This window comes from Pogona vitticeps, chromosome 1 (assembly GCF_051106095.1).
Source record: "Pogona vitticeps strain Pit_001003342236 chromosome 1, PviZW2.1, whole genome shotgun sequence".
NCBI lineage: Eukaryota > Metazoa > Chordata > Lepidosauria > Squamata > Agamidae > Pogona > Pogona vitticeps.
In genome coordinates this window covers 86,306,002-86,333,343 of record NC_135783.1, presented here as the reverse complement: position 1 = coordinate 86,333,343, position 27,342 = coordinate 86,306,002, and the positions used below count along the sequence as shown (strand labels likewise).

Here is a 27,342-nt window from a genome sequence, read left to right as displayed (position 1 = left end):
CTGATCCCTTGGCTTTCCATTTATGGTTATTGTAAAGGCAGTGGACTATTTACAAAGTGTTGCATGACACTAGGGAAAAGAGGCCAGTTTCCATTATTCTCCATAATGTACAAACACATACACAGAAACTGTGAAAACCTAGTTATTTGTTGTAGTTCATTGGAATAGTTTCTATTTCATATTGATTCCCCCCCCCCTTTTTTTTTGGTCCATACAGAGGTGACCTCATGCTAAACTAATATATCAATGCAGTGATAAGGTGATCTAGTGCTAAACTCAATAGTTTAACTCAATAGTTTTCAAATATATAATATTTATTTCAAAATTCATCTTTTGAGGCAGCTCAGAAAAAATGTATAATTTTTTTTTAAAAAATCATTTACTGTAGTATACATGTAAATTTATTCTCTAGCTTATGTTAGAATGGGGTAATACAACCAAGATTTCCCCAAGAGTATTATAATCATCTTACAAAACAGAACAAGCAGAAAGCTAAATTCTTTCTCTCTCTTTCTCCTTTTTCATTGATTAAACAAAGAGACATATGAGAGAATGTATTTTCTGAAATGCCTGTAAATGTGCTACCTGACTGAAGTAGACCAGGAAGTAAGTGGAAGAGACCAGGTTGATGTAAAAGCATGGCCTCGCTGCTCAATCGCAGCCTGTAATTGCTGCCCCATCCTCCTCTTATGCAATTCTATGAGTGATGAAAAATCATAAAGAGGAATGCTTTTTGGGGTGTGTGGGGTGTGTGACACTTAACAAGGCAGGATCTGTATTTCATTCAAACTGCTGGGAAAGGGAAGAAACCAAACTACTACACACGTAGCTTACTAAGAGCCAACAACACAGAGACAGATGATGGCAAGCACATGCTTCTCATGCCATCAGTCTAGGATTTCTGGCACCACGGCAATCCTATCTGGGTGGAATATTTATGTACTATATGTCAGCCTTGTGCCAGAATGAAAGCAAACCTCATAACCGAGAGTCACTGGTGTCACTCACGGGAGCCGAATGGACACTGCGGCCTTGGCCAGCTGAAAGGCAGGTTAAGAGAAAACAGATTTACGACTGAGCTTTGTACTCCAGGTGTACAGTTTATTCTTCTGCTTCTACTCAAAAACACAAATTAATATCGGCTTGCCAGGCTTGAGCCCCTGAATATGGACAACTGTAACAGGGGGGAAAAAGCATTAATTCAATAAATGCAGTTTATGCCAGGCCCCGACACGGGGCCTATCCAAACACCAATTGTGTATGTGGCCCACTGCTTAGGAAAATTTGTGTTTGTTTTGGACTGCAGCTCCCAGAATCCCACAAGCTAATGTCACTACACAGGTAATGTTTCCAAACTCTGAAATAACAGCAGCTGAGGAGAATGAGGAAAAATGCTTAAAGGTGGAATGAATCATGGTAAGAACTTTGAGGTTGTCACCAAAATGGCACCCACCTGTCAAGTTACCCTCCCCTTCAGGTCATGTGGCTCATCTTTTTTCATAACTGGCCAGTGTACTTCCCCACCCCTTTTCCACATTATTGACTACAACTAGCAGGGCAGATTTATCAGGGCAGGGAGCAAGCTGTATTAGAAGTCCAGTGTGTCTTGCAACATTGAATTAGGTCATAAGATGTACAGACAGCAGCTTCATTCTTTTCCACTGGACAGCACAGATGGCAATAAATCTACTGGAGTCCTGTTTCTGGGCTGTCTTATAATGAATGACACACATACGCATTTTAAAGGAGCTGATCATTTTTAGGAATGTCTATGCACGGTGAAAAAGGCTAATGTGGTTATAAATAGTAGATATTTAATTCAAGGGAAAATATGCCCAGTTCATTTGGACCTAGAATTGTAAAGTTTAGAGGTGTGAAGAAGAAAAGGGGAACATCAAGCATGAAGAAGGGATCAAATCTATTGAGGTTCCAGCACACTTTGTGCATTTTCGCTGCTTTTCGCTGCTATTGTAGTTACCAAAAAATGCAGACATTAGTTTTTGCATATCAAACACTAGACATGCAAAACCTGTAAAAGATATACAAAATATAATTATTGCCAAAGCTATATAATTTCAAACCTTCAAAATAAAACACAAATGCTTTTGTGTTTCTGCATGGATATAGGCATATAATTCCTAGTGCCAACACTAGTACCAAGTTTCTCTCTTCTAAAATGCAGACTTTTATACTTTCTATTCCAACACATGCACCTACAAACACATGAACATGCATGAAGCATTTCTTCCTGCTGTTTGCGGGAATAGTCAGAATATACATGATTTCACATTAATTAAATTCAAAAGAAACATCAACTGATTGGGGAAATGATTATGTCATTCAAAGGAAAAACTGCTATGAGCTATAAAATTATACACATATAAAAATATACACATTGTGATGGGGAGAAAGACATCCTTATCTAGCTAATAAAAACACTGAAGACTGGAACAATGATCTGAGAGGATATTACTGTCAACCAACATACAATTGCATAGAACTGGTTGTGTTCAGAAATGTGAAAAAGAGAATCCACATGAGGTATGAAGGTTTCACAACACCACTGAATCTCTTCCTGAAATCTCTTGCCACCAGTTCAAGAGAGTTCATTCAAAGTTGTCCTTCGTACAGCAGGGGGTGCTGAAGGTGACCGGGAGGCCCATCTGGAAGGTAAGCGTCTATTTGCTGGTCGAGCTGGCCGAGAGAAGCCTTTTCCATTTGACTGTTTAGCTGGTACAGATACCTACAATACAAATCAGGCTTCTTGACTGAAGAACTCAGCACAAAAACTCCCCTGGAAAAAAGTACTCATGGCATTTCAAGAGAATGGCATCATGTATCCTGGTCTGCCTCCAAACAGGTGGCCATGGGTTATTAAACACCCCCCCCCAATGTTATTTACTATTTACATAGCAATGTAAAGATGTAATGAGAAAAATATCACTCTTCTGTGTGCTAAAGAAATGTGTGGCATGTAAATAAAACACAAAATGCCTGAGAGGCTTTATTTAGAGTTTAAAATGGTCTCAAAGCAGCCAAAGCAGGATGGAACTAATATTTATTCAACTGGCCGCAGAGTAAACTGTTTGCTTGATGGATCTGTTAAACCACTGGTTCTTAACCTTTGTTACTCAGATGTTTTTGAACTGCAACTCCCAGAAACCCCAGCCAGCACAGTTGGTGGTGAAGACTTCTGGGAGTTGCAGTCCAAAACTCCTGAGTAACCCAAGGTTAAGAACCAGTGTGATAACTAACCTGTTAGCAAGAGCTTTCCTGCCCCCAAAGGTAAAGAAACATTTTGCAAGTTGCAAAGAGCCACAATTCTGCTCATGGCCTGAATTCAGGTAGGTGGCTCAAGACCGACTCAGCTATCCATTATTCCAGGTCAGTAATTTGAGTACCCAGCTTGCTAGGGTGTGTGTACAATGTGTGGCCTGCATTATTAAATTGTAAACCACCCAGAGAGTGCTTTAAACAGTACACAAGCAACACACTTTGCTTTTGCTAGAGAACTGAGCGAGAAACACTCCAAGCAGCCACATCATTGCCCAACCAGTTTAAATGTTTAAATGAGGATGGACTCAAGCAAGCTATATAATTAGGCACAGAGTTACAGGTGGCAGAAACTCTAATGAAAAAAAGTTATGTTTTAAGACTACAGTTCCTGTAATCCACCTCTGGGAGCTGTAGTAAAAAAATGTTAACTTCTCCATGTTTTTAGCGCTACATCGCCCTCAAATTAACCTATTTCAATGTGATCAGTTTAGACAACACTTATTGAACATCTGGAATTAATCAGACTTTAAGTTTGTTTACAGAAAATCTTAATATTGCTTTTCTGTGCTTATACACCACTCAGGGCAGCTAGCAACTGATAAACTAATGATAAAATATAAAATGTGTGTCAGTTCTTAAGTTTAAATCCAACTGTTCAACCAAACTAGAGTGGAACCATGGAATAAATGGAATAAATTATTTACAAGTGTTGACCGACAAACTCTGCAACAATTCAGTGGATCTACAGTGGTGCCTTGCTTAACGAGTGCACCGTATAACAACGAATTCGCACAGTGATCCGGTTTTTTTGATCGCTAATGCGAAGGCATACCGACAGTTCCAATGGGCAAAACTCGCATTGCGATGTCGGGAAATCAGCTGTTTGGCGGTTCCAAAATGGCCACCGGACAACCCAAAATGGCCACACGCAGCATTTTCGCGCCCTGCCCTCGCTTACCGAGGGCGCGAAAATGGCTGCCGCTATGGGGAAACATCGCAGAACGGTGAGTTTTGTGCCCATTTGGAACACATTAAACAAAGTTTAATGCGTTCCAGTGGGTTTCCCCATTCCGTATATCGATGTTTCCCCATAGCGAAGGTTAATCCTGAATGGATTAACCTTGCTATGCGGGGCACCACTGTACTGAAATGAGGAATAACAATCAAATGTAAACGTTCCCAAGGATTGCACTCCTAATAATGCCATGGGAAGTGTCACAGAATTTTGATGCCTCATAGCCACTCGGTTTTGCTGCGACCCTTCCTTTAACTTACAAAAGTGGCTGCTGGTGAGAAAGACTCATGGAAACCACTGCTGTAGGACTGCTGGCTTCAGCAACAGGGTCCTGCAATAATCATGTCTAGGAATCCTTTCTTAATCATGCTTTTATCATCATAGAAGTTTCCAGGAGTCAAATTCAGTAATATATCCCTTCTTAATCTTAACAAAGTACAGACACATAGCCAAAACAAGCCTTCTGGGGCCCAAAACAGATCAATTTCTGATTAGTTTAGCCTCTGGAGAGGTTGGATCCAATCCGAAATGCATTTGGAATTGAATGACGAGAAATCCAACACATAGACCTTCTCAAATACTAGAATGCATTTCTTCAGGATATGCACTCCTTCTTCTTGTTTTTCTCCCAGCAGAGGTGGGGAGAGTCACTGTGGCTATATTGGCTGAAAGCTGGATGTTCCCTATACCAGCCCCTTGCTTTGGAGATATTTGACAAAAGCTATGTCTACACAGTGGGAGAATCTCTGCATAAGTGGAGTCCCTAATTGTGTAGCTGGAGTATTCTTGTTGTTGTTCCTTTCCTATTAATTACTGGACATCACCATAGCTATTCAGATGCAGCAGCTCTAAATACAGTGGTGCCTCGCTTAACGACGATAATCCGTTCCAGGAAAATCACTGTTAAGTGAAAACATAATAAAGAGAAATTTAAAAACCCATTGAAACGCATTAAATACCGTTCAATGCGTTCCAGTGGGCTAAAAACTCACTGCCCAGCGAAGATCCTCCATATGGTGGCCATTTTCGGTGCCTGTATAGCGAGGAATCTGTCCCTAAGCACAGCGGGGAGCCATTTTAAGCACCCAGTGGCCATTTTGAAAACCCGACGATCAACTGTTTTTGATCATCGTAAAGCGAAAATTGATTCCCGAAGCAGGGAACCGATCATCGCTAAGCGAAATTCCCCCATTTAGACCATCATTTTGCAATCACAATTGTGCTTGCAAAAACATTGTTGTAAAGCGGATTCGTCGTAATGCGGGGTAATAGTTAAGCGGGGCACAACTGTAACAATGTTGTAAACATACTGAGGAATGCCTGAATAAGACTGCCTGAGTATAACTTATTAGTGCAACCAGGGCTAAATGTTACCTTCTAAACAGGAATGCTATTCCTCTTGCCTTTTCTCAGGCTGAAGGAAAAGAAAAATATAATAATGGTCTCTTTGTTTCCCCTGAGCAGAAGCATTCTGGGGAAATGAGCATGGTCCTTTTCTGAACAGCCACCAACTTCTAGGTTCAAATGCTTAAAAAAATGGCAGGGAGCAGCTGGTCAGGTAGGAAAGCATGTGACAGGAGATTACACCCAGTCTATTCCCTCCTCTATTGCCAGGCCCATAATGTGCCACTGCCTCAGATACGGTCATTTGGTTTGATTGCATTTTAGGTCCCCATATGGAGGCTCCCCAACTGTGTCATTGGAATACTTGAAGACCAGTGACTGTATTTGCTGCCTCAACCATATTAGAAAAAAGTGAGATGGAAATGTAATCAATGACAATAAGTGGATCAACTTCTTGTTAAATTTATACATACCTCTGGAAGTTTCTGCTTCTCTTTACCACATCTGGCATAAAGTCCAATGTGTCTGACCAAATTCTTTTGCTGCTCTGGCTTTCCTTGGTCCGTCTGGTGCAGTTCAAAACCGTGTTCCAGGTTTTCACAGTCACCATCAGCAAACTCACATCTGGATTGCACCCATTGCTCCTGCTGGAACTTTGAGTTCCACAAAGAGGCTGATCGCTCATAGTTCTTCAGGAGTTTTTCAACCACACCATAATTCGACCTTGAGTCAGCTGATCGTGGGCGACCAGACAAATTACTTGGCCTCCAGTGATGCTCATGGAGCATATGACGGTAGCCACTTAGAAGTCCATTTAGTTGCTTTGGCTGTTCTGGGCCTTTGACATTTTTGCCAGGTTTGCCAGATTTTTCTTCACTTCTTAGGGATAGCCTGGAATTCGGAACGCATGCTGACTCGTCACTTTGTCCTCTGCTGGTCATACTGTCCTGTAGTATGCAATGAGATTTAGGCTCTGCAGATGGTATGGGCTGCACTTGGTTCTGCTGCCGACATTTTGGGGCTTTATCTGTTTGGAACACAGTTCTGTTGAACTCATCAATTTTTGCTTCTAAGGTTTCATTTCGTTGAGTCTTCCCAGTTCCGTATCCAGAGTCACCCAGTGTGTCACACACAGGACCATAAAAGTCACAGTTTTGTAATTTGGGATGATGTTTTTGAGGTATCATATTTCCATCAGAGCAGCTCTTCTGGACAGAATGTGGTGAAGAACCATTCTTAAGACAATTCTCAACCTTGTTTACATCACAAGTCCATGTGTTGTTACAAAATCCTGCTAGAGGCTTGCCTTCAAGGGACAGACCCCTTTCTTCTGTGGGCACAGTGGTTGGTGTGGCAGGCCTGTTGGCAAGGCCAACAGACACTGGAACATCACATTGCTTTGCAAAAGACAAATGAATAAATGTATTTCCATCCCAACACTCTGGAGCCATAGAACTGCTTTTCGGCCCTGTATCTTTAGCAAACACTTCAGAAACATGTGCCAGGGAGCTGGTCAAATGCCGAGAAGTGCTTCGTGGGGGAACAGGAGGGGCTTCTCTTGCTTGCCAGGGCAAAAGGCCTGCTTTCTCAACCCCAACAAGAGCATTAAATGGCATCTCCTTCAAATCCCTACTGGCACCCATCAAATTCTTCCTGTTATTGTGTTGCTCTGTTTCAGATCCAATTGAAGCTAGCTGTGGGTCATTGTTCTGCAGACAGTTCACCTCTCGCATGGTAATCAATGCATTTTCAGTTTCCAAAGATTCACCCGATTGCTTCTTTCTGAATACACGGAAAAACATTTGCAGAGCTAAGATTTTTTTTCTAACATTTTCTACTCTAGCACTTTGCAACACTGGAGAACTTTGAGGCCTACTATTTTTGAAATTTTAGTTCTGTTTTATTTACTGATCAGAGCAGACTCACACTTTTATAAATCCCCATGATTTCCTGGTGTATCATTATTCAAGTCAGCAACCCACCTAGAATCTACTCTTTTGGGCCTGCCTTGTAAACATTGGATCAGCAGAATGAAACAAAGCTATTATGAGTTCAAGCCTCTCACCACCCTATTTTGGACAGTATAAACCAGAACCTGGGACATTCCAGATATACTCGACTGCAACACTCATCATCTCTAACCATTGTCCCCAGAAGCCCATCATCCCTGGAAGATGCCAGATAGGGGAAGGCTGGTTTTACAGGATCTATACTAGGGTTTCACGAACATCCCTCAAGAACAATAGCTAGCCCAGACAATGTTTTATTTATGTTTCTTACAAAACATGTTGTGGAGAGCAAGGAATTATCATCAAGATGGTTGCAAAGTTTGGTGGACTACTGTATTCTACACCAGTGTTTTTTCCATCTAAGGAAAGTGGATCGCTTTAGGTTCTACTGGAAGCAACAGAACCTCAGCTAATGGCTGTAAAGGGCATTTAAGCATGACCAGCTTTCCCTGGACTGCTGCCAAAGAGAAAAAGGAAGGGAGGGGGACCGTACTGTCTTTCCCCTTTGGCTGCATAGGCAGCTGGAGCTGACACTGCCCATGAAGTATGTAATGCTTTTTACAACATTTTAAAAGCCGCCAGAGAAAGAACTTTTAAGAGTGGATCGCTTGAAAATATTACAATTAAGGCACAATTTCATTTCTGCTTCTGAGATGAAAGAATTCTCAGCTGTTTTAAATAAATTGAGGGTTTAACCAGAGCCTGAGCTGATGTTTATATCATAACCAAAGCTAATATGTGTCATGGGCAAATTTAGTACAGATGCAATTATTTGCACTCACTTGCATTGTATACTGTGAGCCTAGACCCTGTGATGACATTAGGATTACAAAATACCGGTTCAGGCCCCCAAATAACAATGTGATAGGAGCAGTTCCCCCTTTTCATACAAGAGGCTTCATTTATTTGTTTGTCTGTCTGTCTTCTGTATAGATAATGCAATAAAGGGACTCAAGGCGGCTTGAGGTTTGTCACACCAACCATTTTCATGTCCTCAGAATGCCTTTAGACATGGCTTGGGCACCTCCACTTTCCTCTTAGCCTTACCAAGAAGATGTTGCAGTGCCGGCATCCTTACATTTCTGCAGAAGTGGTGACCAGAGGTATGGACAACCACTGTTTAAAAAGTATTTCAGGAAGATCAAAAACAGATGACCCTTTTTGTTTCCTTTCTATCACTTGGTGGTGGAAGCGGCAGACAAGCAGGGCAAGAGGAAGACAACTCCTGGACAGCCAGGAGGAGGGTGGTGGTGGTGAGAGTGGGGAAGAAAGATTTGGGGGGGGGGGGAACATCCATATGGTGCAGTGAGGGAAGCAGAGAGCACCTTGACCCTTAACTGGCAGTGCCAGTGTATGTAAACCCTAGTTATTAAAACTGTGCTGTTTGTGACTTTCTATTCTATTTTATTTTAGTAAAGGGGAGAATGGAAAATCTCCTGACCACTGGATTTTCATCAAATTGGAAATGGATTTATAGAAACATGAACACTAAGTAATTAAGGAATTAACACTTCATGACTATACTAATGTTGAGCCTTTTTCCAGATTCCCTTCAACTTTTCTTAGTTACTTTTTATTTTAATTTTATTTTTTTAGGATTCTTTGTTCTGCATGAATCTATGAAATAAAATCTTACCGTCTGTGATCAGATTTCTTGCGAATTTCTTCTTGGTAGGAGCACAAGTCTTCACTCACTTTGGCAAGTTCTTTAAGAGCCTTTAGAAAAGCAAAATTCAGCACTTTAGTGTGGTTTCATTCCTACCACATTTCTAGAAGAGCACTGGGCACTTCTCTAAAGACAATATCTACATTCTGTATCAAAGGAAGTTGAAGAAAAGACACTACATGGAAATATCTCAGATACAGATCTGGTACAACTGTAAGAGATGATATCTCTTATTTAAATAATATTTGAAATTTATAAACTGTGTCTTTACTGTTGGACTTAAGGACACTAGGAAAAAAGTCAAGATATATATTACTGATATAAATGACTGAATGATTCATAAAGTAAGCTTGCACTCACCCCATGGTGGTTATCATACCCACAAGCCAGCTGCATGAAAGCAGGTGCCCACATTCCGTCCTCGCCTTCTTTCTGATAGACCCCCTCCTCTGACTGTTCTCACCCTACCATTTATTATTATTATTATTATTATTATTATTATTATTATTATTATTATTATTATTATTATTATTATTATTATTATTATTATTATTATTATTATTATTATTATTATTATTATTATTATTATTATTTCTCCCAACAAGAGACCCAAAATGGCTCATTCATCTTGTTAAGAAAAAAACCCATAGATCTGGTTTTCCAGTACAAGGTGACTGAGACAAACCAGGGTCAATGAAAATGCAGATCCTCTTGCTAACCTTAGGCTGTAATTACAAGGTGCCATGTAATGGCAAATGACGATGAATGTCATGCTGGGGACAACGTGCCACTTAATTTTTCAGCCCTTAGAATCTAGAGGGATATCTTCATTTCAAGGGACAGGCTCATGTCTACTTATATATATATATGTACTAAGCAAGTTTTCACACATCAGGTTATGCTGACCTGATCCTATTACTTCCCAACTGACTCCGACAGCCTCTGGTCCACTAAATCCACAAAGACTGTATCTATTCGGCAGAAACTAGTAAAAATTTATTGAAGCCTAGGTTACTTTTGTCTTCAGTGAAACATCTGTTACAATGGTTACTCACAATATTGAGATCCTGGGTATAATTCTTGGTTGGTTTTGAGTTTGGGCAGTCTTTGGATTCCTTGTAATTCTCAAAGGCAGAATAATCTTTTATGAAAGCATGATTTTTCCTCTTGTTTCTGATCTCCTTGCTTTCCTTTTCTGCCTTGGGGAGCAAATCCTCTTTGTCCAGTGAACAAGAGTTCAGTCCTCGTCTGTCACCCCATTCTGAACTGGGGGAGTGAGATTGCTGTGGTGCTTTAAGATGTGGAGCCTTATTCTCAAAGGCATTCATGTTACTCTCACGTCTTAATTTTACTTCCTGGTAAAGCTAGAAAAGAAACAAAAGGCCTACTATTAAATGGCAGTGGTCTTAACAAGCCCAATGAACAGAAGATGTATTTATTTTCACTCTGAACTTGTGTCACCAGACTCCCAAATCTGGAGCCATTGGTGGGCTGCAAAACATAAAGTTTATTTTTAGAAAGAGCAGTTATACTGATGGGTACAGCATAATTTCTCCTTTCACAGGATACAAAGGAAGTAAAGCAATTGTGGCTGAGCTATGAACATAAAAGCCTACAAATGGGACAGGAGCACTAACACATGAAGCTGGTGATGTGAACTGGGTGATGGGGGCAGAAATTGGGTTATTTCCTCTCTTGTCTATCTAGATGTATATTGAAATTGCTTTATTCCTTCTTGGAAGTTTTTTCCCACTTTGTCTTGCTCCTCCATTTATGTTTATCTGAATCATAGCTATGGACTTGCCTCCTCCATGGAACCAGGCAATACTTTGAGCTGTGACTTACTCAAGAGTGGGTCTACGTTCTTTGAGAGTTGTTTACTCTACCAGTTCTCTGCATTGGAAGTGACCAAATGCTCCAAGCAAGTGTGTTGCAGAAAGGTGATGAAATGATCCACTTTGAGCAGAAGCAAGACCCAAACAGTTAATCACACAGAAACACAATGGGCAACTTCCTCTGTGCTGGATGCTGTGTGTTTATTGGGAGAACTCTTATCTAACTAAGGTTTCTTCCTGCAACCCAGCTGTCCATGTACTCGTTTGGGAATGTGGACATACAGCACCAGAACTTGGCATACCACATACTTTACAATGCATCCAAATATTATACCCTTTACTGAGGGTGTGCTACACCAACTTCAGGTGCCACTGACACCTGAATAGGTAGGCAATGGATTATGCTGCAAAATTTCTCCAGAGTTCCACTGTCTGGAAGAACTGTTTCATATCTACATAGTCTTGTGGCACCTTAAAGACCGCTTTATTTGACAGATGCTTCTGCAGACAGCTACCCAATGCATTAAGATGCCTGCATTTAATTAGGTGGAAGTGTAGTTGAACCTGAAAACACCCTGAGTCAACTTAATTCTCCCTATTTCCTCCCACTGGAACAGCTGAGTTCAGTGGACACTCTGTAGGGATGTGGAGAGATATGAATTAGGAGCATGTATGGATACTTCTGCACACTGAACTAAGAGAGTTTGAAAGGTGACAAAGAGGGAGAAAAGAGACTCTGACCCTGTCATATGCAACTGCATATGTAACAGAGTGGGCTCCATATGATATGATAGTGCAGTTGCAATTCAGGAAATGCTGGCACACCCATGGATAAGCAAAATACACAAAGGAAAGAGAGAGAGAGAGACAACAGCCTCACCACCTCCACCAGGACCACAGCAAAGAGAAGGGTGATTTCTTTAAATCCTGCAGTTTGAAAGTATTAAATGGCACAGAAACAGCAATGTACATCCCAGAGAAGCGCATCACCACCGAACAGATGGTTCCATGCCAACCTCTAGGATGGATGTACAATGCAGATACAAAATAGCCCCCAGGATGCAGTGTTTTTGTTATGACAAGATACACTTCTGCATACACAGCTTTAGTATAACTGTATGAAGAACAACAAGAACTAAATTCGTCTGGAAATAAGTGGTGGCTAGGAATGGACAGAGGAGTTCTGAGGAGTATAAATACAATTTGCATTTAGGCTTGGGTATGTTGTTTATTGTAATCTCTTTTAATGGCATCAATAAATATAGCAAGCCTGAAACAGAATGTGTCCTGTCTTTATGCCACTTGTTTTAGCTGCTTGACACTCCTTAACATGCTCATAAACAAGATTCTTCAATAGTTATTCTCAGAAGCAATGACCAGAAAGACACATCTCCCCTACACACTTTGTTAAAAAAAAAGCATGTGTTGTTATTCTTAAGAGACTTAACATGTCTATCTGCTTAGGGCACCTGTTTGTTTTTAAAGGTTTTACCTGAAGCATGCTATAGATTTAGCGACGAGCCGTTAGCAGTTGCTTGGTGACATTGACAAGAGCATCACAGTTTCACAGTGAAGTCCCAAGATTTCATGTTTTCCTATCAATTTTATATAACAGAATTGCCTTAAGTATACTTCCTGGCCATGCTTGAACATTGCCCATGACATTAAAACATCAGAGTTGTGAAGATGGAGTGCAGGGTGAGGCAGAAGAGAATGAAGGTCTCCTGAAAATATATCACACTGTAGGGATGATTGTTTGTCAGATATGCTGAGGACAGGACTCAATGGGTGTGCACAGAAAGAGAGACCAGAGGGCATCTTCACACACTGGATTGTAAGAACAACTTTAAAATGAAGCAAGCAGCTTCACATGGCTGCAGAAGATATTCTCTCAAATAACAGAGTTAAAACATGGACAAGGATCTGTCACAAATGTGCTAACTAGAGCAGGAGACAAGCCTAAGAGTAGTTTACATGCATTCTCCCATTTATACAGAAGGCCCTATGTTCAATAAGCCCTGACATGTTTGGTGAAATGATAGCAGACAGCAGAACCAGCCTGAGCATGTAAAAATCAACACCACTGGCTAGATGGTGGCAAACCCACTCAATAAAAAGCAATATTCCTTTAGAGCAGAGTTGGGTCATCATGGGTGACCCCATCCAACAGCATGACTCTGTGAAAGCTTCTTTGAAGCTTTTGGCTTTGCTCAAGTCTTGACCACAATATTAGCTTTAGGTTACCACTGACAATCAAAACAATGCAAAGTACCTCTTCTATTTTCTTCTGCATGACCTTCCATTGACATTCCCACTCCTTCCTTTCATTGTCAAAACGCTCCAGAAGTTCCATTTTTTCTTGATTCCAATTCCTCTCAGTTGTGGTCTCCAATTGTGTCTGTAAGTCCATAGTTGCAGTCTCTAGGTTCCTTTTCTCTCTTTTTATTCTTTCTTGGAATGTGGGAGTTATTAAATCAAGAGAAACTTTAGCGGTCTTGGGCTCCAGCTTTAAGGTTGGAGGGAAAAAAAACAGAACAGGCAGATTGATTATCAATAGATATAATTTACACTAAAGACTGGTTGCACAATATATTCTTACACAGTTTTTTTTAAAAAAGTCCAATACAAGACATCTTGGTAAAATGGAAATGAAAGAAATTTAAAATGTATGCAAAGAGAGACTTCTATACCTACTGCTGTTCCATCACATGTATTTATTTATTGTACTTCTGGACTATCCAACGACTAGTGCTCCATGCAGCAATTCACATTTTAAAAATAAACATTTGCTGCAGTGGCATCATGTGCTCACAGAATTTACTGTTTAATACATACAGTACTTTGGGGAATAAATGGAAATAAAATATGAAAAATGCTGATAAACTATATTCTTGGTCATTTTACAAGGTTTTGGGGAAATGTTCTGAATGCATAATCTATGCACCACAGGCATTGTTGGCACATGATTTGCACAGCTGCATTAATGAAGAAGTGCAGAATACTGGTGAGTAATTCATCAACAGGAGCAAAAACATTTCTTGCAGAAAAGTTGAAGTGTAGTAAAGGAATGATGGCACAGAAAGATATGAGATATAATGATAGTGGCTAATCTAATCGCTACGATTAAGACATTGTTCAATAAGCAAACTATGATAAAATTTTATAAATGTATTTTATTGGAATAGAAATAATCCTCACAAAAATACAGGCATACTGATTGGTGCTGTATAAATATGTCCTTAGTACTTAAGAACTCAAGCATATATATTCCGTCTGCTTTTGTAATGTTGATATTGAAGGTATTCATTCTTTTACTTTGAATATATATATATAATTTGCTATATTAAAAATATACCAAAGAAAACTGTTAAGAAGGTCATCAGTGAACTATTCTCCCCTGACTTTATCAAACAGCATATATATTAAGAAGGAACAATGCATACAGATAAGTAGGTAGCAAAAAGGCAGATGAGAAGTACGTGTCCAAACTTAAACTCTCTTCGGGCTCACGGTGCCCAATGTTGCCAAGTAACGGAAGGGTGCTGCAGATTGCTGAGCCACTTCTGTCCTTCCCAAAGTGTCTGGCAGTGGAAACGAAAGCTTTGACAACCTCGCAAGACCTAAGACACTGCCTCACGTCCTGCTTTCTCACACTTTGTTGGCAAGACAGCCCTGGAGAATCTAAAGATAGCAAGTTCGCGAAGGAGGATGATTTTACACTGATGCAATCATTCTCTCCATTCTCTTCCAAACAAACATATATAGATACTACAGGAAAAAACTACAGCAATGGTAGGCTGATTTCAATTTTGCAGTCTTCTAAAAAACATGACTCTCCATAGTTTACCCACCTGTATGTATTACCTGTATGAAACAGAAGTGGAAAATCGGGTGTGCCTAATGTATTTAAGTTAGTAACAACCGTATATAATACTAAAAAGTTCAATGAATACAATGCCATAAAACATAAGCAACATCACACTACATTTGATGCAGCAAGGTACTGTACAACAATCCATTTTAAACCCACCCACCCCACACACTTGGAAGCCATTCACTCAGGGAAAGCTTGCCTGAAGAGAAAGTTCTTCGCCTGCTTGCAGAAAGACAGTAAAGATGGGGCCAGTGTAGCCTCCTGTGGGAGGGATCCAAATAAGATCTCCCAAAAGGCACTGAGTGCAACTGGAAGCTGAACAGTGGGCAATTGTAATTTCGCTTTCTAAATGAGGGAAGGAAACTTTGTGGGACTGATGTTCTGGGACTGCAACTCCCTCTGTGTCTCACCATTAGTTTTCCCCACCCCCAGTTTCAATTCAGGACCACATGTTTAGGGTTGGAGCATGGAAGAAAGCGACAAGAGTGCATTTCTCTCTTTTTAGAGACTAAACAATATTCTACTCTGCTGTTGTGCCATCCCAAAATTCACATGATACTACACTTCCTGATGATTCACCAAGTGCCTGCTCATGCAACTTGGCATGGGCCATAAATATGGAGGAGAGGAATGAGGGTCACAGCCACTGGCCCTGCCTAGCCCTTATATATTCCACAGACATTGCGAGCAGATGTTATTAATGCACTGTTACAAATATAGGCATGACCAAAGTCTGTTCAAAAAACAGGGCTGGGCAACTTGTGACACTCCAGATGTTGTCTGCAACTCCCAATATCCCCCACTTACTTACATACATACATACATACATACATACATACATACATACATACATACATACATACATACATACATACATACATACATACATACATACATACATACATACATACATACATGTATGCATGCATGCATGCATGCATGCATGCATGCATGCATGCATGCATTTATTTATTTTAACTTATATGCCACCCACACTACCTGACGGTCTCTGGGCAGCTTACAGCATTTAAAATACAAAAAATAAAAAATAAAAGGGCAAAACACACACACACACACACACACACACACACACACACACACACACACACACACACACACACACACACACACACACACACACACACACACACACACACACACACACACACACACACACACACACACACACACACACCCTATTTCCCCTAAAATAAGACTTAACCTGAAAATAAGGCCTAGTATGATTTTCCAGGATGCTCGTAATATAAGACCTACCCCCCAAATAAGCTCCAGCTAAGTGAAACCCCACCCTGCACCATTGTGCAGCAACCAGAATAAGATAACATCACTGTATTTGAATAAGCATAGATTGTTGTTCATGAAAAAAAAAATCCCCTGAAAATAAGCGTTTTTCGGAACAAAAATGAATATAAGAACCTGTCTTATTTTGGGGAAAACAGGGTACATACATACGTACGTACATACATAGAATTTATATCCCACTTCCATTAGTGTCACAGCACTACTATGGGTAGGTTACAACTCATAAAATGGGGGTGGGGAGGAGATAAAAATAGAGATATTAAAACCAATAGCAAGAATCCTAAAAAAAACCAACAACCCCAAATGGCACCAACTAATCCAGAGCTGATGGATGAAAAGAGGGGAGGGAAGAAGAGGAGGGGAAAGAAACGGGAGGGGGGGAAGTGGTCAGCTGCCTCTCTGAAAAGCAGTATCTTTAACTGCTTCCTAAAAGTCCACAGGGAGGGGGCTAGGCAGAGCTCCCCTGGAAGCTGGTTCCATCAAGTTGGAGGAACTGCAAAGAAGGCCCTACCTCTTGTAGACGATTTATAGACCTCCCTCAGCGTGGCCATCCTTGGGAGCATCGACCAGTATGACCTTGTAGGTCGGGCAGATGACATTAAGGAGAGGCGCTCCGACAAGTAACTATGGAGGGCTTTGTATGTGAGTCTCGAAACCTTGAACCTGATCTGGGATGCCACGGACAACCAGTGGAGGTGAGCCAGAACTGGAGTGATGTGGTCAAATTTACTTGCACTAATCACCAGTCTAGCTGCCACGTTCTGGAACTGCTGAAGCCTCTGGATCAGGTTCAGGCTGGTTGAAGGCTGATCTGGCTGGGACTCCCAAGAAAGAGCTAGGTCTAGAAGAACACACTTGGTCCCTAAACTGGAAGGGAATACCATCCAACCTAGGGACCAACCCCCCCATACCTATCAGAGCCCCACCACCATCACCGGAAGCAGAAACTCTGTTTTGTACAGATTCAATTTGAGCTTATTAGTCCTGGCCCATTCCAATACTGCAACCAGGCAATGCTCCAGTACCCATTAGCTGTGTTTGATGGGTACTGAAGCCCAACAAACATCTGGAGGATGACAAGTTGCCCACCATACTTTATTGAATGCATATTGGCTGAGAGTGGGAGTGATCCCAACCTACCCCCTATTCACTGTTCATGCCATATTGTGACAGGAGGATAGAATCAATCACTTCCAGCAGCTATGGACAATCCTTGAGCTCATATGACTAAATCTCTGGCACATACACATATAGCCTTCTTTCTGAAACACATCAGCCTGGTCTTCTCAACGGTAGACTATGTTTCCCTAAAGAACAGTATTGTCCCTGTTATAGTGGGTAAATCAGGGAAAGAAAACTTAATTCTGCCTCCCCGCCCTCCATCTTCAAGAGTCTGAGAATACCCAAGAACTTTTAATGTAGCCTTAGAAAATGAGTTAAACTAGATGATGTTAAGGGTTTCCTTCTCCATTTACGGTGGTATTGAATGACAACAGAAACTAAGTGAGACCTGTCATTGAAAGTTGAACTGACAGTTCACAATATCTAGTTGTTGCATAGACTTACATGTTCTGGGCAGTTTACAAAATAATTATGAAAACAGTCGCCCCCAGCAACAGACCTTGGAAGGATGGAAGGATGAATCCACCTTGAGCTGGCTACCTGAACCAGATGAGACTGAACTCAGGTCATGAGCAGAGGCTTGAGTGGCATACTGCAGTTTAATCACTGTGCCACAGGGCTCACTACTTTAGAGTTTATTTTCAGTGTTATCAATCATTGTTAAGAAGTCTGGAATTCTCTCTCCTGTTTGCGAGTGCGGTGGGGAATATGAGATCTAGGTTTTTAAAATATAAAAACACTAAATAAATGAGGTTCCTTGGTGCCGTCATTCTTTCTTAAAACTCCATAGATGCCTTTGAATGGGTTACCTGACCAATGCAGTGTTTTGCTTCCTCTCTCTCCAGATTTCAACCAGATCCGACACTGGACTCTGAAGCTTCAAAGGGCTTGTTCTTTCCCCCTCCCTCAGCTTCGATTCAAACTAACTTTGGATCTAGCAAATTTCTCTCAGTTTATACCTGTCTGAAAAAATTCAAGATAATTTGATTGCAAATCAGGTTCATGGCAAATAACTGAGCTGCTGAAAGACAACATGGGATTTCTGCAGAAAAGGAGGCCATGTGGCCCGATTGTTTAAGCAAAGGCCTTGGCTTTCAGGCAGTAGCGAGCAACTGGCCAATGAAACTTCCATCACTTCCAGGGCCAAAGTTCTCCATCTGTGCCAAGACTGAAGTGACTATTGCTTTAAGAATTACCAAAAAAAAAAAAAAAAAAAAAAAAAAAAAAAAAAAACACGATCCATCTCCCCAAAACTCTTCTCCTTACTAAAAGTTTCCACTTTCTGTGCCATTTTCAAAGACGCATGCACAGCCATGTCAATACTTTTTAAATATTTACTATAATGTGCAATCCTTATGTTTGCTTTTACGTTTTAAAAACAGTATGGCATTTTATAGAGAGTGTATTGTTTATTTTTGATCAGGTTTATTAAAACAGACTTCTTAGGAAGTAAACAAAGCATTCCTCTCTTAATTTACATGACCTGAACAGTATAAAGATCTGTCACTTTGCAGATCCCAATGTAAAAAGATAAAGAATGATTTTAAAAACCTGTTAAAATCAATCATTCAATCAGAAACACAAAATACCTTTATATTACAGCACAATCGTGGAAATAATACACTGGACCGTAATGTATATTCTCTCTTGTGCAGCTTTGTTTGTTTGTTTAATGAAAACACTGAGCATTTCTTAAATTAATACATGGGAACAGTCTGCTTCCACCACACTACACTTCTGAAACCACACTGAAGTTAATCCAAGTGCAATCAGGTTTCAGAAGGGCAGAGCCAGAGTCATTACGTTATACATAATTTAGAGTGAGATGGCTGGAAGAGAGCAGAGGAATGCATTACTCAAGCTAATGCTCTGTGATGGGTTTCTTCTGATTCAAACCTCCTCACAGATTGGCACACATATTAAACTGGGTCTTATGCAGAGCCCCATTGTGGCCAGGTAGTTAGAGAACAAGCTTGGTCCCAGAAAATGTGGATCCAAGACCCTCTTCAACCCTGGATCACTTTGAAGTGAGTTTATAAACCTCAGCTTCTCTCCTGTAAAATGGGATGACAGTGATCATATCTACAGGGTTGTTGTGTCAAAAGGAATCACAATCAAGAATGTAAAGTACTAGGCAAATTATTCAATTACGAAGCACTAGCAGGCTTTAGCAAAGTATTTCATACCCACAAATACTCGTTAGGCGATAAATTGTACAACTCAGTTAAACACACCCAGATGACCCAACCAAGCAGCATTCTGTCTGTATGTTTCCCTAACATTAACACTAGTTTTATTTGCTCCCACTACTGCTTATGGTCTTGCCACATGTTAATAATTCCGTCCGTGAATGCTACAGCTCAGGTTTGATATTTACACATGGGGAACTAGGTCACTGTTTAATTTTGCTCAAGCTGGCATTATAGTGGATAAATTCCTTAAAGGACTTCAGCTCATCTCCTTATCTCTGTTTTTTGAATGAGCCTTTATTTACTCAGAAACTAGAGCTACATTTCCATCTCTTGTGAACACATATGGAAGTGAGGGGTGGGTGGGGGGAAATTTAACGATCACACAAGTTGTGGCATTTGGGTGATCATAAAGTTATTCCTGCATGTAGAAGAAACCTTTTTATTTTCCCAGAAAATAACAATCACCTATAGTGAAACATGGAGCTAAGTGTTCTGCAGGTGAAGTTACTGAAACATTCCCACTCTGAAACCTTCTGTAGTACCCTAAAACTGGCCCTGAGGAGTCCTTGGAATTCTGCTTGGGGCCCATGGGAGAAAGTGGCTGGAAAGGAAGGAATCATCCCATCCGCTCAATTCTGCTGACATCCATTGTGCTGGTAGACAGCCTGCATTGGACATTGCCCATGCTTTTCTCCTTGCCCTGAGAAACAGCACGGCATCTGCCCTTCGGCTGTATCGACATTTTTCCACATGTCCTAGGCAAGGTCAGAAGCTCAATACAGCATTTAAACTTTATTTTGGTAATCAATGTCACATGCCATCAGCTGCACTTTCCTCTCCCTTCCTTATTGAAGCAAACAAGCTTTCCTTTATTTAAAAAGAAAAAAGAGAGGTTGCATGCTATTAGCTCTCTTTACCACAGAAATACACCTACATAAGTCCAAATAGTTTGAAATAACTAGCCTTCTGGGGTATGGAAATCTGACACTAAAAATAACAGGGAGTGACATCAGCCCAAGAGGTGTTATGTTTTCACATAGAAAGGAACAAAACTGGATGTCCAGAGGCAGCACTCAAGACCAGCAATAACTTTTGTCTGATTTACAAACAACTCAGTCTGTGCTAAGCTTTGAGTCTACGTTGCAAAAACGGCCACATTCTGTAGCAGAAACAAGCATCTAAATTGGTATGCATGCACATCCAAGACACTCTGATGCTGAGAAATTTTTTTAAAAAAAACAACTGCATAAAAAACAGGCTGCAAACTCTCAGATATTGCTTACAAGAAGCTCACTCTGCTTTTCCTTAGATAATCCGTTTTGAAAACAATTACTGACCTACATTCAAATCAGGGGTAGACACTCGGCAGATGTCTAAACAGTCCTTGGGACACATCCCATTCTGCACACGCACTCTCGTTTGCCATAAGCAAGTGAAAATCAGCGATGAAGTTTAAAATGAAAACTAAAGCATAAACCTACCTTCGTAGTGGAAGAAACCTTTCACCATGCTGTCAGTATGAATGAAAAAAAAAGTCAGTGAAAACAGGGAGAGTGGGAAAAGGGCTTCCAGGTCTGAAAATCCCAATGCTTTAAATAAAGGAAAGCCGTCTGCTTCTCAATGACAGCAGCTCCCAGAGCCCTTTATCAGATCAACTTTGCAGCTTTTGCAAACTGAAAAACAGTTCCGTTTAGCATCATCCCCAGCAGCTGGTTTCCATGTGACGTCAGGATGGTTTTGAAAGTCTCTTCCAATCCCCTGCCCTGTAACTTTATATCTTCTTATATTATATGTAAACAACTTCATGTCCAGGACATTTTTAGTTTTTATCGTGAAGACCTGTTTTGAACTGCTAACGCAGCCTGTGCAAATATTAGGGCTACAACAATAGCCGGGTTTAGATTTCTTTCATAAAAGATCACTGCCTCTTCAGCCCCACCCGGAGCACATATGTGGAATCTTCATAAGTACAGTGAAAGCTGCAGCCACCCTCCACCCAATTCACAACTGATTTCCTTCTTTCAAAACATTAACAGCCAGTCAGAAGGAGAACAAACAAACAAACAACACTTTTCAAACGAGGCTTCTTTCTCAGGCTTCTTTCTCCAAAGAACAGCGGTTGGCAAATGCCAGACTCCCATCTGGCAGAAAGGCGAACTTTAAATGAGACTCAACCCCCAACAATCCTTATTAATGTCCCTGCATAATGAAGTCTATGTGTGGCTGCCTTTGAAGACGATTCAACAGCTGCAGCTGGAGGGGAATGCAGTGACCCCACCTCATGATGGGAGGGTGGGGGTGGGGGTCACTTGGCAAACACAAAGAAGAATATTCCAAATTTCTACCGGTTGTCCGTTGCCAGCTGTATCAGCATGATTTCAGGCACTGGTTTACATTTGTAAGACACATAATAACTGCTTGAACTCTGTGCTCATTGGATCTTTCATAGATGTTGTTTTTGAAATTTACTTTGACTGCACAAAGTAAACGTTGACACGAAACACAAAGAGACCAGTGCTGCACATGTAACCAGACAGCTAGGATCTGCACCAACCCCCTCCTAGGCCCACACATGACCAGGATGAATTTCTGCAAGGCGAGGAACTCAAGATAATCTTAGAATTGCAAAGCTGGAAGGAACCCTAGGGATCATCAAGTCCAGTCCCTGTCAAGGAGGCACAGTGGGAATTAAAAATCCCAACCTTTGGCCCTTCAGCCAGAGTCCTAAACTAATGAACTATCCAGCAGTTCATTTTTTGTTATTCTGAATGGCACAAAGATCCTCCAGAACTAAAAGAAATAAAATACTAATTTAAAAAAAAACCAACCTCAATTCTGCTATGGCTCTGCTCTATAGGATGCTCTTTCTTGTACTGGCAAAAAGAAAGCAACCCCACATTAGTCTGCAGAGCAGATTCCTAGGCTTTTAATTCAGTTGGTGGATTTTAAACTAGGACTCAAGCCTAAAGCTGGACCTCTGGCTTAGACGGCAGGGTTTCAGCCTTCAGGCCACCACTATGTTCACAAGCAAAGGGAGAGAAGTGAAAGAAGACTCATTGGATCTACACAAGCCAATGCAGGCGATGAAATCTGTCTGGGCTTTCAGGCTACTTGCCTTGGATAGGCTTTTTAAAAAATTATTATTTAAAGAAAACTTTCTTTTTCTCTGGCTGCTGCTTCTTGTTTTCCAATTCAGCCCGCTGCATCTTGTCTCACTGTGCCTCAACTAGCTCCATGCCTTCATCTTGGACCTGTCTGTTGTTTTATTTACATCTTCACATTCTATCTGTTGTCTGAGTGACTAGGATAGACTTTTCTGGGCTGGGATGATTGTCTATCTATCCAGCACTAACCAATTATTCCTTCCAGCTTTTGAAATTCAAAAAGAGCCCTTCCTCTCTGCTGAGTGTTCTTTTGCTCTTTTTCATTGGTTGGTGGCTGCTGTTTATTTACCACTGATCTGTTCAGTTGGTTGCTAAGTATGTGTGTAGCAAAGAAAGTGGCATACACAAATCTGTAATTTTGAGCCATTGTAAGTAAATATATATATTTTTAATTCTTTCTCCTACAAATGGCTCAGAGTGAGTTACTAAGACCCTAAGTGCCAGTTCATTGGAAAGGGGTGGACTCTGGGGGACATGTAGCTATTCTGCTCTGTGGATCTCTGTACTTCTACTGTGTAGCAAAAGGGAATTTAAGCAGAAATTCAAAACTCTGCAACAATGTTAACCTGAACAGTATGCCTGTTCATTTGGCTCTGACTGAAGTATGAAGCTGGAATGTGTACCCTGGCTATATTCATTCTTCTTTGTGGCACATGCTATGTTGTCCATGCAAGATCTAAGACCACAGATGGAGAGCTGGGGATGTTTGCTAAACAGTTGTTTTGCCGAGCCCTTTCCCTGCCTTGCTAGCAGAAGTTCATAGTAGAGCACATTGCTCAGCCACATTGCTCATGTTCACTGGAAGTCAGACAACATATCCTGGAAGGTTGATAAGCAAGCAGTTTACACCCTCTGCTGATGAACTTCTTGGGCTAGGCTGTTTCTATCCCAGCTAACAAATATGGTCCCCCTAGGACATACACAAATTGAAAGTATTTAGGTTAGAAGGTAATGAATAGCATATTAGCAAAGGGACAAAACTGCATCTTTATAACCACTTGGTATGTTTATTTGGAGACAAAGAAAGACACACAACACTCATTCAAAGGAAAAGGAAAGAGGCTGAGGCACTGATGGTTGATGCAAGGAAAGTACCTCCTCTGGAGATGCCTCCCTATGGGATCAGGTTCTCCTCCATGCATGAACCACATACTACTACGGGTGGATAGGGTTTACAGATCAGCAATAGCCAAGAACCTGAGATTTCAGGGCCCAAATCTGAGGCCTATGGCCATGCCCTTCTGATTCGCAGGGCCAGACCCTCCAGCAAGAAGTACAAAATGCTATGTATATATGACAGACAGATAATGTGGAGATACAATTAAGAATTTAAGGGCCAATGAAGTATCGCTATCCAAGCTGTGCCTTCCAGAGTCTATTGGGAGAGATTTCTGGGCAGAAGGTTAAAGCACAAAGTTGGAAAGATGCATTACTAAAAGGAAAAGCAACACAATTTTCTAAAGGAAAGGCAGAAAATTTATATCTAATAGTAGGATTGTGGATAGTCTACACTGTCTGCTCCCAGACCATTGCAAAACAAAGCTTTTTTGGTTTGTGACATGCACACCGTTTCTTTTCCCATATAACATTTTTAAAAATCTGCACAGTCATTAGCACTAGAGAGTTCTGCCCAGAATATGATGACATAAAATTAGACATTCTGTGTAATCAGTTGTGTGCTGTATTGTGTATATTCTTATATAAAGTTAGCATATACAGTACAACTTTAATAGCACTTATACAACCATTATGATTTTCAAATAAAATCCAGCCAGAATATCCAGTAAAAATGCTCCAGACAGCTGGAGACAAGCACATCTATCTGCCAACTTCTTTCTGAAATGCTTTTGTCAGCTTAGGGAACAGAGAGGTACTATCAGGAAGTCTGAAAGTCTGAGAATCCTATGACTCATTTGCATAGGACACTAACATCCTAAGGTATGCTAGGAATGAGCATTAATTATTAGAAAAGGATATACTCTCCTGGTGCATTTTGATGGCAGACAATGGCAGGTTTGAATATTCCAAAATGCAAACCAGAGAAAGAGGTACCTGTTTCCCCTTTGAAATGTTCCTGCAATTTGGCATGGGCATCCATTGTTTATTGTGCACTCTGTTGGAAATCCATGGCTGTCGCTTTCACTTATGCTTATTTTCAGCACTCAGGCAACACCGTATGAGAGTAAACATTTTGTATTTGCAAATGGAATCTGGTTTTGCCTTTTGTTTTTCCTTGTCATCACAGCAGCTCTAAATTAATCCGGTCTATTCCAAGCCAAGCAAAAGAAGTGGAGTGTGATGTTCTTTAAGGTTCAGCACAAGTTGTAAACAACTCCTGAAGGTCATCTACAGTTCATCTGCCTTTCTTCTTCCCTAACACATTTAGACACTGTTTCTAGCAAATTTTCTGTTTTTCAGTGGCTAAAGATATTTTTGGTTTGAAGCACCACCTGCTTTGCTCCACTCCAGTTCCAAAGAACTGGCGACACATGTCACCAGATCCTCCTCTTATTATATCTGTAGTCAAGGAGCTTCTGGGCACACACATCTTCAGAGGGAAGAAATATCCCTGACTTTGAAAGAGTAACTTCAAGTTGCCATTTCATTTATTTGTAGTAGTATCATACAAAAGGGACGTGGTGGCGCTGCGGGCTAAACTGCTGAAGCTTGTGCTGCAGGGTCAGAAGACCGGCAGTTGTAAGATCGAATCCACACGACGGAGTGAGCGCCTGTCGCTTGTCCCAGCTCCCGCCAACCTAGTGGTTCGAAAGCATGCAAATGCAAGTAGATAAATAGGGACCACCTCGGTGGGAAGGTAACAGCGTTCCGTGTCTAAGTCGCACTGGCCATGTGACCACGGAAGATTGTCTTTGGACAAAACGCTGGCTCTATGGCTTAGAAACGGGGATGAGCACCGCCCCCTAGAGTCTGGACAAAAATTGTCAAGGGGAACCTTTACCTTTACCATAGTAATGTGAGTCACAGACCATTTCAGTGGTATGTTTATCTTTACCCTGCTCAGCTATGTCATGTTGGGAACTGAGAAGCATCTTAAAGATACAAAAGAAGTCGGGAATAAAGGAGAGCGAGCTAGCAGCTGTCATTGCTGCTGGTTGTGAATGATGAGAATATGTAGGCCAACACATCTGGAGAGTGTCAGTTTGGCTAAGGCTACCTCAAAGGAACTCTAAATTGCAAGTGTGCTTGAACATATAAAACGTCCTGGGTCTATGTTTTTTTTTAATCCACAAAAGATTTCCATCACCTGCTGTGTTGTGTGTGGTGTGTCTATGCCCTTCAAGTCTGGTTTCTTATTAGGGCCTGGAATTCTTAAGAGGCTCAAAAAGTAGGCTCTGTACTTTGCCCTCAACCTGCTTAGTTTTCTTTCAATGGACCAAAGGGAAAGATTGTCTCCAAGATGTTGTACAGTAGTCAGCTATTGAAAACAGGAACACTAGTTTGTGCTCCCATTGGTCATCATTAGTCATTACCCTCATAGTGGGTGAATTCTGGAAGTTGTAGTCTAAACAGTAATATTCCCAAGCTCAGGTCAATTCATCAAACTACACAATGACTGCTTTATGCATTCCATAGTGCTACTCTCCTCTTCTACCATCCCCATGCCTCTGTTAAAAGAGGGGATGAAAAGTAGCCAACAGCAGTCAACAGTAAATGAATTAATCTTACTCCTGCCCCAGATGCAGAAGAGTATACTTCTTCTCATCATTGATTAAGGGCCTGCTTAAAGCTACAGTCAAATCAGTGCTGTGAGACACATGTTTAACTGCTTTAGTGGTTGGCTATTAGCAAACCTGTTCATCAACCATGCAGTCATTACAAGCAAAAAGCCCTTGAACACAATCTCAAAGTATCTTGGACTAAATCACTAACTAACAGCAGTTATAAACATCTAAGTAATACAGTATAAGCTAGTTCTGATTCACTGCTGAGCTGGAAGAATTATTTAGGTGTTCAGCAACTGTGATACACATGCCTGTAAAACTTCTGTAACATCTCAGTTTTGTCCTCATACCTTTCTTCAACATATGTAAAATTGAAATAAGAAAAAATAAAGAGGAGTAGGACAGGCTGATGTGGAGGCAGTGCTCTTGAAGCAATGGACTGTGTGTAGATACTGTCAGGAAGGAGGGAGAGTTTAATCCCCTTTATCCAAAGATCCCATCTGTTGTAAAAATTACAAACCCCAGGTCCCCCTCCACTTTCTGTGTGTTTAAGCACATATGTCAATTGGGAGATGGGGGGAACTACCTACTTCCTATGTAAGTTGGTTCTTAGCTGCAAAGATAGAATTACAAAAGGCGACTTAGAACTTTGATCTGGGCTCTGCCAAAAGCAAAATTGATGTAAGTCCAGGCCTAGGTTGGCTTTATATAAAGTGCAGTACAACTGCATTGATTATTACCCTAAAACCACCCATGAAGGTCTGCACTGCAATGAAAGTTGCCATGCAGTCCTACACTGTTGTAAAATTTGAGCAGTTACAATAAAGCCTGATGTTTCA

At 40.9% G+C, this 27,342-nt stretch overlaps 1 protein-coding gene across 7 annotated transcripts in view; it reads right to left on the bottom strand.

The window, feature by feature from the left end:
* Positions 1–13,584: 13,584 nt before the first annotated feature.
* MTCL3 (MTCL family member 3) overlaps positions 13,585–27,342 on the bottom strand; it is a 48,229-nt gene continuing 34,471 nt past the window's right edge. For 5 of the 7 annotated variants that reach the window (XM_072996953.2, XM_072996947.2, XM_078383378.1 and 2 more), the window contains exon 8: positions 13,585–13,651. The gene's annotated coding sequence lies outside the window, so the exon portion shown is untranslated. Of the gene's footprint in view, positions 13,652–21,137; positions 25,577–27,342 lie in introns of all 7 variants that reach the window. The other 2 variants (XM_078383376.1, XM_078383379.1) reach the window with 1 other exon arrangement.